The sequence below is a fragment of the Rattus norvegicus genome, chromosome 1 (genome assembly GCF_036323735.1).
Source record: "Rattus norvegicus strain BN/NHsdMcwi chromosome 1, GRCr8, whole genome shotgun sequence".
Taxonomy (NCBI): Eukaryota; Metazoa; Chordata; class Mammalia; order Rodentia; family Muridae; genus Rattus; species Rattus norvegicus.
Window position 1 is genome coordinate 64,468,934 of NC_086019.1, and position 11,515 is coordinate 64,480,448.

Sequence of the window (11,515 nt, forward strand, 5' to 3'; positions counted from 1 at the left end):
GGCAATCTGAAGTTATGTTGCCATCCATAGTTATAGATATTTGACTCAGGATAAACTCTTGTCCTTTATCGAGGTGCAAGCTGTGCTCTACAATAATGGTTCTGTCCTCTATCTGGGCCTCCAGCCAGTTTTACAAGCCAGTGCTCTAGCTATGACTAGATCCCAAACACTGGTATCTGTGATCCCAAACTGAGAAAGTGGAAGAACTAGTGGTTTCTTTCCTCTAGGGCAGAGGACCCAGGAGATTTTTACAAAGCTTCAGAGTCCAAGATGGTGCCCTGGATAGCAGAGTTCAGGCCACAGCTGAAGTTCTGAAGATAATCAGCAAAGTGTGGCAACATACAGGTATGGGGTTGGGGTTAGGGTTGAGGGTCACATGGAAGGACAGGGCAGACAGAGAGTTAGATGCCAGGTCCTTATAAGAGCTAAGTCAGAAAGAAAGACCCACTATAAAAAAGCAGTAAAATCCCATGGATGAAATGACCGAGATCTGTGAGGGTATTGGGAGGTCATTGGTACAGTTTCCTTCTCTATATTGTTGGCAATTGCATCTCCAAGTCACCACTAGCCAATAAACTCCTTGGAAGTAGAACCTAGATATTTTTATTAGTGTTCATCTTTTTTCTAGCCTACAGCCTGGGGTGTGGCTGTCTGGACATCTGAACTTATAATTTCTTACCCACTGTGCTTTGCTCAGGTCAGACCCAGCTCCATGCAATCAGACAGTGAGTGTGACCCTCTGGAGCTATTCATTCTGCCTTATTGTAGCATCATGTTCACTCAGCAAAGGAAAAGGAGACTTAGAAACCAGTCACTTGACTGTAGTTGAGGACTCTGGAGAATTAATAATCCACTCAGTAAGAACAGTGTGCAACTGGCTAGCTCCAAATATCATCACACCTGTGATGTCAGAGTAGCAATTATCACATCATTATCTTCTCTTCACTGTAAGATTCAACTTTACAAACCATGGGTAGGTGTGGATAGAAGACACTGGAGTTACAGCAGAAAACTCAGAGTGGTGTGTCGGTCCAGTGTGTCAGCGGTGCTGCTGATTCTTAACTCATGGATCTTCTGTAAGTGCCTTCCTCACTACTGGCCACTGCTTTTCTGTTATCTTTTCTGGGTCCCATCTGAGATTCCAATTAGCTGGCTGCTTGTTCAAGGCTCCTTAGACCACAGAAGTTTGACAGAACCAAACAGTTGCCTTCCTCTGACATATTCTGGGTAGTCTAAGACCACCATGCCACCCATGTGCTGTGAAGACCCCACTCTCCCACTCACTCTAAAGAAGGGCTTCTTCATTTAAAAAGAAACATGTCTGTGATGTAACAATAATGTATGAGTCTTTATTACATACTAACAAGTAAATGGCTCACATGAATATCTTGAAAACTAAAAAAAAAAAAAAAAAGAAGGGCTTCTTAAACTTTTCCACCAACACTTCCACTTTTCCCCAGAAATTTTTACAAGGCCTTGAATATGTAGGCATAAAACAGGCATAAAAATTAAATGTCTACTGGTAATAAACCATAAATGTATTTTAAAACAATTACATATATATTTATTAAATATAGAAGCAGATTTGCAAACTGAGTTTTACTTGCTACTTTTACACAAAGAACTAGATCTTGTCTGAATTGTTGATACTACATAGCACAAGGCAGCTTCATTTCTCAGAGCCAATCTATATTCTCATTTTAAAATTCTCAGTGCTGAGAAGGCTGTTTTGCATAATATGTAGCACAAACTGGAAGAAATGAGCTGAGAACCATTCCAGAAATTGTTGGGAATGTTTTCCTAACCCCAAGTTAAAATTCATTAAATGGTTTCTTCTGAAAAACCAAATCATTAACTCAAACAATAACTTTCAAAGTTAAACATCCAACACATACACATGCACATCTATGGATATGTTGATTTAATGCTTACATGCCGAGAAATGATGTTAGCAAAAGCAAAAGGCCATTGTTTTCCACAATTAGACCATCATTTTCTGTAAGAGCAGAAGCTTATATGAAGGGGAAACACTGCATTTCACAACACAGAATAGTTTCAAAGCTGAGTAGCATTTGCTGACATTTTATGAAGTGACTTGTGTGCAGAGCAAGACTACAATGAGGGCATGTGTTTCAACACAGGTCAGTGCTACCAGAAATCCCTTGAATTTATGGTATTTTATTGGAACAATGAACTTCTGAAGGCCAGTTTCTCATTCTTCAACCAGCTATCAGCTTAGATAGAAAGATCAAACCTGGAATGTCCTTGAAGAGGACACTGGGTCCAGCAGCAGCTGAGCATGGTAAAGCCTGGATGATGTGAACAGGGACATCAGACAGCTTCTTTTAGACTGAAAGTTTGTGTGTGTGTGCATGCGGAGTATGTGGAGGCGTATGTTGGGGTAGTATGTGGAGGCGTGAGAGTGCATGTATGGAAGCCAGAAGTAGACATCTAAGTGACTTCTTCTACTGCACCTTAGTTCTTGAACTAGAATCTCTCACTGAATATAAGGTTTACCCATTTAGACTAGACTACTTGGCCAGCAAACTCCCATGATCTTCCTGTCTCCATCCCTATTAGTGTTATGGTTAAAAACATGTCAAGATTTTATGTGAGCACCAGAGATTTGAACTCAGTTCCTCTTATTCACAGCAAATACTATTAGAGCTCTTTCCTGCTAAGGACCTCCTCAGCTTGGTCAGGAGTCTTGAGGAAGCATGTTTGGAAGTGGTGGAAGAAATGACTACAAGTCATTAATGGATGTAAGCTCTATGGTCTATTTGAAAGAGCTCTAGACAGCTCTCTAGTTAGCTCATGGGGTTTCCTACCAAAGTCAGAAAACCTGCTAGAAAAAAATCTAAACTAGCTGTAATGGCTCTCTGGATAGCTCAGCTCTTGCAGAGTCCAGTTTTTTATTTACATATCAGTTCAGTCATTTACTCCAGATTCTCTTTTGAGTATCCCACAAATCAACATTTTATGACCTTACCCCCCTTGAAAAAGACAGCATGTACATTTTTAACATAGCAAGTCCTCTGTGGTTTGCTGGGCATAGTACTTATGGTTGCCAAATCTAGACATACAGGCTATTTTTATGTGAGAAGGCTTTCTGTTTTCCAACCCTTTTACTGCCTAAGTTTGACTGTCCTGGAACTTGTTCTGTGGACAGACTTGAGCTCAGAGATCTGCCTGCCTTCGTAAACACAAACAATAAGCTTAGCTGGGTGGGATCCTGACAGATCACCACTACCTCACTTCTTAGTGCTTATTACTTGTACCATGAACTTTGTTCATTTCCCTTTAATGACTTTTTAGTGTAACTGCCTCTGTTCTTTTAGGTCCATGAAGCCCCTCATACCATTCATATTGCTTCCTTATATTTTTCATAGTTGAGAAATCCTGTTTATATATTCTTGAACTCATGTTTTCAGAATTTTTTCCCACAGCCTTAATGACTGTTCTGAAGATCACAGCATTACCATTTTGCTGAGGAATATTAGACACACCTTCAGCTCCCAGAATTGTGTGCTGTTTCTGATTATCATGGAGTCATTAACCTTGGCAAGGAGAACATTCCCCTGAAGTAGGAACATAAAGTAAAATATGTACATTATTATACAACCAAGCCTTATGCCTACAGCAACCTTCTCCACTCAAGAAGACTCTCACCCTGCTGGTCCTACTCCAAGGGTAGGAACCATGTTATACCTTCTCCTCTGTGGCCATGCTGGACTCCAGCTCCTGGATTACAGATATAGAAAAGAATGAGCAAGACTATATTAGAACCAGTCCAGTCCACCAAGGCATCCCTGTCCACAGATAAAACAGACACATTGACTGCAGAACCTGCTCTGTCCACAGGTATTACACTGACCACAGAACCAGCCCTCAGTCACAGGGGATACACTGACCACAGAACCAGCCCTCAGTTACAGGTGTCACACTGACCACAGAACCATTCCCAGGCCACAGGTAAGACCCTGACCACAGAACCAGCCCCAGACCACAGGTGAGGCATGGACACAAAATTCTTTCAAAGCAAAAAGAAGATTCTAATTAGGCTAGGATAACTGACCTTTTATTAAGAATTTTCTTTCTTTTTTTTAGTTAAATTAATTTTAACTGATACAAAAGGACATTCAAATGCTGCCTATTTCCTAAGAACCATGTGATATCTCCAGGCATGCATACATATTGGGATGCTTAAAATAGGTTAAACAGTGGTCTCTCCAACCTTCATTTGTTAAGGTACAAACATCAAAAATCTTTTTGGAGCTTCTTGAAGTGATCACTATTCACTTCTTTTCTTGTCGTTATAAAAGACGCTACCCAAAACAATTCAAGATGGCATGATTTTTTTTTCTGGCTCATAGATCAAGAATAAAATCTGTCTTTGGACATGGCAGCCATGGCAGCAGGAATGTGCAGTGACTGGTCATACCATATCCACTGTCAAGAAGCAGAGAGAGGTGAGAGCTGGTAGGTTGATTTCTCTTTTTTATTTGGTCTAGGACATCAACCCATGGACTGGAGCTATCTACACTTAGGTTTTCCTCCCCTAAACTAATCTTCCCTTCCTCAATTAATCTAGTCTAAATAAGTTCTCATAGAAATGCCCTAAGCATTGTCCCTTTAATGTCTCTAGACCTTGTCTAGTGGACAAGCACCATCAACTATTACAGGATCTATTCAGGTATCCATAGTCACCTTCCATGCAGAATCATACCAGCCACTTGATTATATGTGCTATTGATAAAAAACACAACTGGGCACTGTGAGGTCACTGCATTATACAACACTTAGTCAGACACTTCATTCACCTGTCTGGAGCTTTTCTGGGGAAGCTTAGAAACAGGCTTTGGAAAGAACCACATTGGCTGGATCAGGGAGATCTCAAAGGATCCCAGATGAGGAGCTCCACCTGAGGTAGAAAATTTGCAACAGAGACACCTGACTTTGAAGCTATCTGAGGTTAACTGAACAGTGACAGAGGAACTAAAATAGCAGGCTGAGCAAGAAGTAATTGCCATTCCTCAGAGTTCATGCAAATACCGAGATGGGAGAAAAGCAAGGTCTTTCTTGGTATATAGTTAGTTGGTAATGGTTTTTTTTGAGAAGCTCAGCCAGAAGCCTTCCCATAATCTCCCCTTCCATATCTCATGAGCCCAACTACTGGCTTCTCACCTGAAAGTTCCTGGGCCCAAATCAACTCAGTGTTGCTTCTTTTGTTCTGAGTCACAGACCTTGCCCACCTCCCAGAACCAGGACTGGCAAGTATCTGTGTTTTCCACAGCACTTCATTCCTACTGGATGGGCTTTCCGACTAAGGCTTGAAACTACCTAGCCCTTCTGTGGTTCACACAATAAAGTACACATAATAATGTGCCCAAAATCTACATCCCTTTCCCTGTCATCCACAAAAATGTCTGTCTTACACCTAAAGATAGTAGATTAAAGGTGGAATTGAGGGTACTAATCAATCAATTGAGATGGGTGGCTGTCCTGGAAGAGCCAGGTGGATCTAGCAGATCACACGATCTGAACAGGACATAAATGGACAAGTGCAGGGAGGACTTGGCCACCTTGCTGGCTGGGCAAATGGAAGCCAAGATAAATTCTCAAGGCTGGTCTGTCTCTAAGCTTACAGCCAACTGGATAGAGAATCAGTTCTTTATCCTCAAGAGAAGAACCTGTAAGAGCCCAAATAAACCTCTCTGGAGCTCAAGGACAGAAAGTGGTACCTTCTGGCTGCGGCTAGTTCTAAGGATTCAGGCCAGGGTTCCTAGCATTTAGTACTGTTGGGTCAAGGATGCCTATGATATAATCCATTGTGTATGAAACAACTTGTTACAACAGCAAGAACAAACCAGGACAATACTCAGCATCCATTTCTCATACATTCTGAAACCTAATGTAGAGATTAAAACTGTACCAGTGCTTGCAGGTCAGGCAAATATTCACATATAATTGGGAAAGATTTTCTGGCCAGGTGATGGTTGAGAATACCCCATGCCACTGGTAGCCAAGTCAACCTTGCTCCTTCTCTGTTGATTTGGAATCATACAAATTCCCCCAGTGAGTTTCTGTCTCCTGAGAGTGTTTCTAGACTTTCTTCCCATTCCTGCATTCTGTCTGTGTGGCCCTTAAGTAGGTCTTTTGTCTGTCTGGGGACTGGACAGGCCCTCAGTCTTCCACTTCAAGGTGGTTTTCAATGTGTATTTTATTATTCCACAGGATCTACGGATCAGTTTCCCTCTCAACTCTTCAACTCCATCTGGATCTTTACTGGAAGCATACGAGAAAGCTTGCCGGTTCTTCTGAAGAGCAGGACATCCTGGCAGCACAGTGTTGTCTCCATCATCTAAAATTTCTCAGTGCTAAGCTTTTACATTTTATCCACGATAGCCCCTGTCTTTCCTGTTGCAGCTATTCATGGGCGCTTTGGAGCATCATCACTGGAGGGGCGTCTGTTGTGTGATGGGCTGTTACAAGTGTGGAAAAGTCTTACTGGCTTCACATAAAGGTTCTAATAATATCTGAGTAAGGGCTCTGGTTTCCCAAGAAGATGTGTCTTAAAAATGCTGACTGCCTCTGTTTCCCTAGTCCCCTCAGCTTTCCCGCACTCTCCACCCATGGACCTGAATGGCCTTGCTCTAGCTTGGTGTCATGGTTTCAGGATGACTGGTGTCAGAGTCTCCAGATCCTCAGGATGACCTTGAAGTGGAGTCAGAAGAACACCCCTGCCACAGTGGAATCAGTCTCCACTCTCAGGGGCTACGATTCTGAATGGTATTTGTTCACACTTCTCCCGTCACTGTCAGGGTGACCGCAGGTCATAATAAACTGTTGCCCTGTCCTTGCTCATGCCGAATGCCCTTACCCATGGTGTGGGGATGCTTTCCCAACCCATTTCAGAGGTCTATTTTGTGTTTGTTGCTGCAGTTTGGTTTTACCAGAATTTAACTGACTCACACCTGCCTCATAAATCTGGTCACTGTGTTCTCGCCCACATTCATGAGGCTCTAGACATGCAAGAATTTATAACTATTTTCTATTTTTAAAAACCATTATAGTCTAGACCCATGAAGCCATTGAGTCTGGTGTCAGTTTTGTGGGAAGTTTTATTACTACAGTTGTAGTTGCTTTTTTTTCCAAACCCATTTTTTTCAAGGTGGTTTTTTTGTTTTTTGTTTTTTGTTTTTTGTTTTTTACCGATAGTGGGTTTTGAAAGTCTATGTCAATAACTCATATTTGTCTTTTTAAAAAAATAGTTATTTAAAGACAGAAAAGCAAAACTGGTACTTTCCAGAATGGACATGTGACTAATCATCCAAAAAGGGATGCCCTCCATTCTGCACAGTTCTCTGAGCCACCTGCCAGCTCGAAAGCCTTACTGAAGCCATCTCTTCCTGATACCCTCATTCAGCAGTGGGTTGACCCTTTACCATCTGTGTCAACAAGGCTCATGACCTTACTTCCCAAGCCTTTACACCTGAGCATCCTGGCTAGGCCACTGGGGGCAGCTGCTTTTTGAGTCTGGTCATGTTGCTCCTTTAGCTTCAGGATTTATTGTTATACTGAGAGAAGACAGCCAGATTTTTATAGTTGATCTGTTTTTAATTATGTTGTTTGTTTTCAGTCAAAATGTTGAAAATATTTTCTTCTTTTTAGAATAATTTTCAGTACAATATATTTTTGTCTAAGAGTTCTCTTAGTAAATTTATCCATAAAGTTCCTCCTCTATCTAGGTCCTCAAATACTCTTACACACACACACACACACACACACACACACACACACACACACACACACACACAAACACATCTCCTTTCGCGGCACTGTGGGTTGGTTCAACAGTCACCATCCACTGTATCTCATACCCATCTACTAAAGCCTCACTCTGTTGCTCTTCTGATTATAGAGATCTACCTACCTCTGTCCTCCATGTAACCAACCAGCATGCCCAGAGTGGTATGTATAACAGTTCTCACAGCTAATATGTTTTATTTTAATCCTTCGTTCTGTCGTTTGTCTCCATTTCTCTTTTAGATTGTTTCTTTGTTGATATATCACTTCATATTTAGTGATGTGAAATTCTGGAAGTGATTTTCTGGGTTTTGGAGAATACCTACTTCCCTCTCAACTCTTCACATACTCACATATTTTAGTTGTAGAGGTGTTTTGCATTTTAACTTAAGATCTTTAGACTTTAAATAACACTACTTTTCCTTTTTGCATGTTTATGTTCCGGTTTCACAGTTATTGTTTGTCTTGTTTGAGGTCCTGTGCATCCCAGGATGGCATTCTAACTTGCTATATAACCAGGTTGAGCCTTCTGCTCTGCCTCCCATCTGCTAGAGTTTTAGGCATGTGCTGCCACACCAGTTTATATGGTCCTGGGGATCAAAACCAGGGCATGTACATTCTAGGCAAACAATAGAGCTACATGCTAGTCTTTTTCACACATTTATTTAAAATGCTAGCCTTCTTCACATGTTTATTAAAAATATGGTAAAAGTCATGTTGTCACTGTAAACTACAGGGTTTTCTCTTAGAATCAAGCTCGTTCTCTCTTCTCCCCCCCCTCTCCCTCCCTCCCTCCCCCCTTAGTGTCATAATTAGAATCTTCCCTCAACCATAAGAGGGGGAACTGAGACCTGTAATCTGAAGACTGATTTTATACTTTTTAGAAAGTCTTGAACAATGAAAATATAACCCAAGCTGATACCATATGTCTCCCAGAAACTCACCTCCAAGAACTCTATCCCCCCGAATACATTGGTTCATCACTGGTTTTCCCACAAACACTGTCAATTTATTCCCTAATACTTGTGGCAGTGCATCATTGAGGAAAAGAAAGAAGGTCATCCACCCTTTGGAATTCTCCCTCACTGCAGTTCTAGAGGAACTTAATATGTGTATGACTACTGACTGCTGTGTAATGAATTAGCATAAATTCAACTTAAAAACCAAAAACATTTACTGACTCACAAAGTCTATGGCAAAAAGAAATGTGAGTAGTATCTGCTAGCCCTGTAACACTGTTCCTTCCTGATGACAGCAGGTAAGCTTCGTGTTTTGGTTGTGTTCTCTTTTCAAGATGACCCCAAAAGGGATCTACTGTAAATTCACTGAAGTAGTTTTAGACTAAGGGCTTCAGTGCCAAACAGCTTCTGGACCAAAGTCTTTAATTCTCCATGGTTTGTTAGGATGAAGGCCTCTTTTCTTTGTGGGTCCTTAGAGATAGGGCTTAGTCACATTTGTGCTGTGTGGCTCTCTTTAGCAGTGCCTTTATGATCTGAATCTGCAGTGTTCACTAACAAACTAATGTCTCAGATGCTTGGCTTACCTGCAGTCACTATTTTTAGAGGTTCTGGAAGCCCTAGGAGGTGGAATCTTGCTAGCATAGTTTAGTGGGGGTAGTTTCCTGAGTGTAACTAAAAGTCCCTGGCTACTGGCTGCTGCTCTGTTTCCTGGCTGCCCTGTTGTGAATTCCTATCTCCTGCCACATAACACTGCTGCCATGATGTTCCAACATGGGAACAAACAAGTTTGGACTGAACCCTGTGAATCTGTGATCCAAAATATATAATTATTTGTAACCATCTCTTTTATTTCTTCTGATGAAGGGATGAGATGAGAACCATACCCAAGCTGTGACAATATACAGCTTGTGATGAGCCCAGAGTGTTTCTTTCTCTGTTCTAACTATCTTTAGGCCTAGGCCTGGAAGCTTCCAGCCTCTTCACCATCTAATCTTTCAAGCTGACTGATTCAATCCAGCTTCTCTTGGATCTGCCTGAATTGTTCTGTTTGTACTCATACTAACTTCGGCAATAGATTCTAATCTTCTGCCTCCTTCTTATTCTCTGGCTTGTTCTGTCTTCACCAGTGTCTAACTTGTCACTGCAACCTGTCTTCATGAAACTGCCATACACAGTCATCACACTATTTTTCCTCTGTAGACTCTCTTTTCTGTACTGTTCTTATGTGAGTTAGGTGTATCCTATTTCTGACTCATTCTGACAAATCTTTCTCTGATTTGTCACTTTGTTTGGCCCTCAATTGAACTTTACTTTCAAACATGGCCACTTCCTTTTACAAAATGACATTCTCTTCATTGTTAGGAACAAATGGTGTGTAGTAAGGGCATGTCTATATTCCCCCCAGATCATACTGTCTTCACTTGCCAGAGAAGCCATGTTGTAGGGTTAAATTTCCCCTATAATTATTCCCCTAACTTGTTCTGTCAGGATTTGTGGTAACAACAACACAAGTAACTAATAGTGTCAACAGTAGATAATTGCTGTGACTAATCCTGTCTGGTTTTTATGCTGGAAGTGTGGGGATATGGACTAAGATGTCATGAAATGTCCTAGGGACAGCTTCATGAGTAGGTCTTCTGAAGCTCAGACGACCAGAGTGTGGACACAAAGGTGAATAATGAAAAACCGAGTTTATGAAGCTTCAGACAGAAACTGAACTGTACTATGGACTATGCTGGAGGGCTGTGCTGGGAACTGTACTGTGCACTGTGTCACATTCTGGTAAAGAACTTGTCCACATTTTACTTGTGAACAGAAAGTTTTTGTGAGGCTGAGTTCAAAAGTAATGGGCTAACCAATTTGATACAGATAATTTTACAATAGCATTTAACATTCAGGCTGTGGCATGGTTACTGCTAGATGCTTTAAGGTAAGTTGACAGTGAGAATCAGGATCAAAAGTCAGAGCAGCAAAATGTGAAAAGTCAGCACTTTGGCCAAAAAGAAAAACTTGGGCCCTTTCAAAGTTGTGAACAAAGAGTTGTTAAGGAGATTAGTGCTACTAAAGAGCTAACTGGCAGCCTGAGTACCATCTATGTAGCATGACGGTAAAAGGCAAGAACACCTGCAAAGTGGCCTCTGATTGACATCTCCCCAAACTAAACTAGAAATGTAATCTCCCTGGGGTGGTGTGCTAAGGAAGCTCACCTTGCTGTTCACCAAAGGGAATATGCAAAGGGAATAGTGGTGGGACCTTAAGCAGCAAGGAAGAATGTAAGGCATTGACCTTGGTGAAGGACATTTGAGAGCATGCATTTGAGAGCATGCAGACTGATAGGATTAGTATAAACTGATCTGAACTTCCCTTGGTAGCATTGTGTACACGTGACTGCCTGCTTAGTTGTGCATGCGTGGGCACCTGCACTTGGGTTTCCTTGTTTTGCAAGGGTTTCTTAAAATCAGTATAATGAATTCAAGCACAGGCAGAATTATTTTTGACAATGAGTCGCTGTTCCCCAGATCTACTGTGTTCTGAAAATGGAGAGCCCTGAGTGTCTTGGCTCCTCAACAGAAGCTGCCCACAGGAGGCAGAGCTTTCTTCTTAGGTCATTCATGATGTCTGTTGTTCATGATCAGCCTCCAGGTCCCCTCAGAAGGGGCAGCTCTGTCTATGCCGATTTTTGTTTGATTTTTTTTGTTGAAGGAAAGAAAGTAACTAATATCCTGACGAAAAACAAGACATTTCTTATG

General features: G+C 41.5%; 1 long non-coding RNA gene across 3 annotated transcripts; it reads left to right on the plus strand.

Annotated features, from left to right (window-relative positions):
* Positions 1 to 836: 836 nt before the first annotated feature.
* Positions 837 to 6,540, plus strand: LOC108348724 (uncharacterized). Of its 3 annotated transcripts, none has more exons than XR_001836370.3 (4): positions 948 to 1,076; positions 3,862 to 3,972; positions 4,374 to 4,479; positions 6,235 to 6,540. It is a non-coding gene; the product is annotated as an uncharacterized LOC108348724 (long non-coding RNA). The 3 variants fall into 3 exon arrangements; XR_005498055.2 differs by having other exon boundaries at positions 4,374 to 4,469; XR_005498056.2 differs by lacking the exon at positions 3,862 to 3,972 and having other exon boundaries at positions 837 to 1,076.
* The last annotated feature ends 4,975 nt before the right edge of the window (positions 6,541 to 11,515 follow it).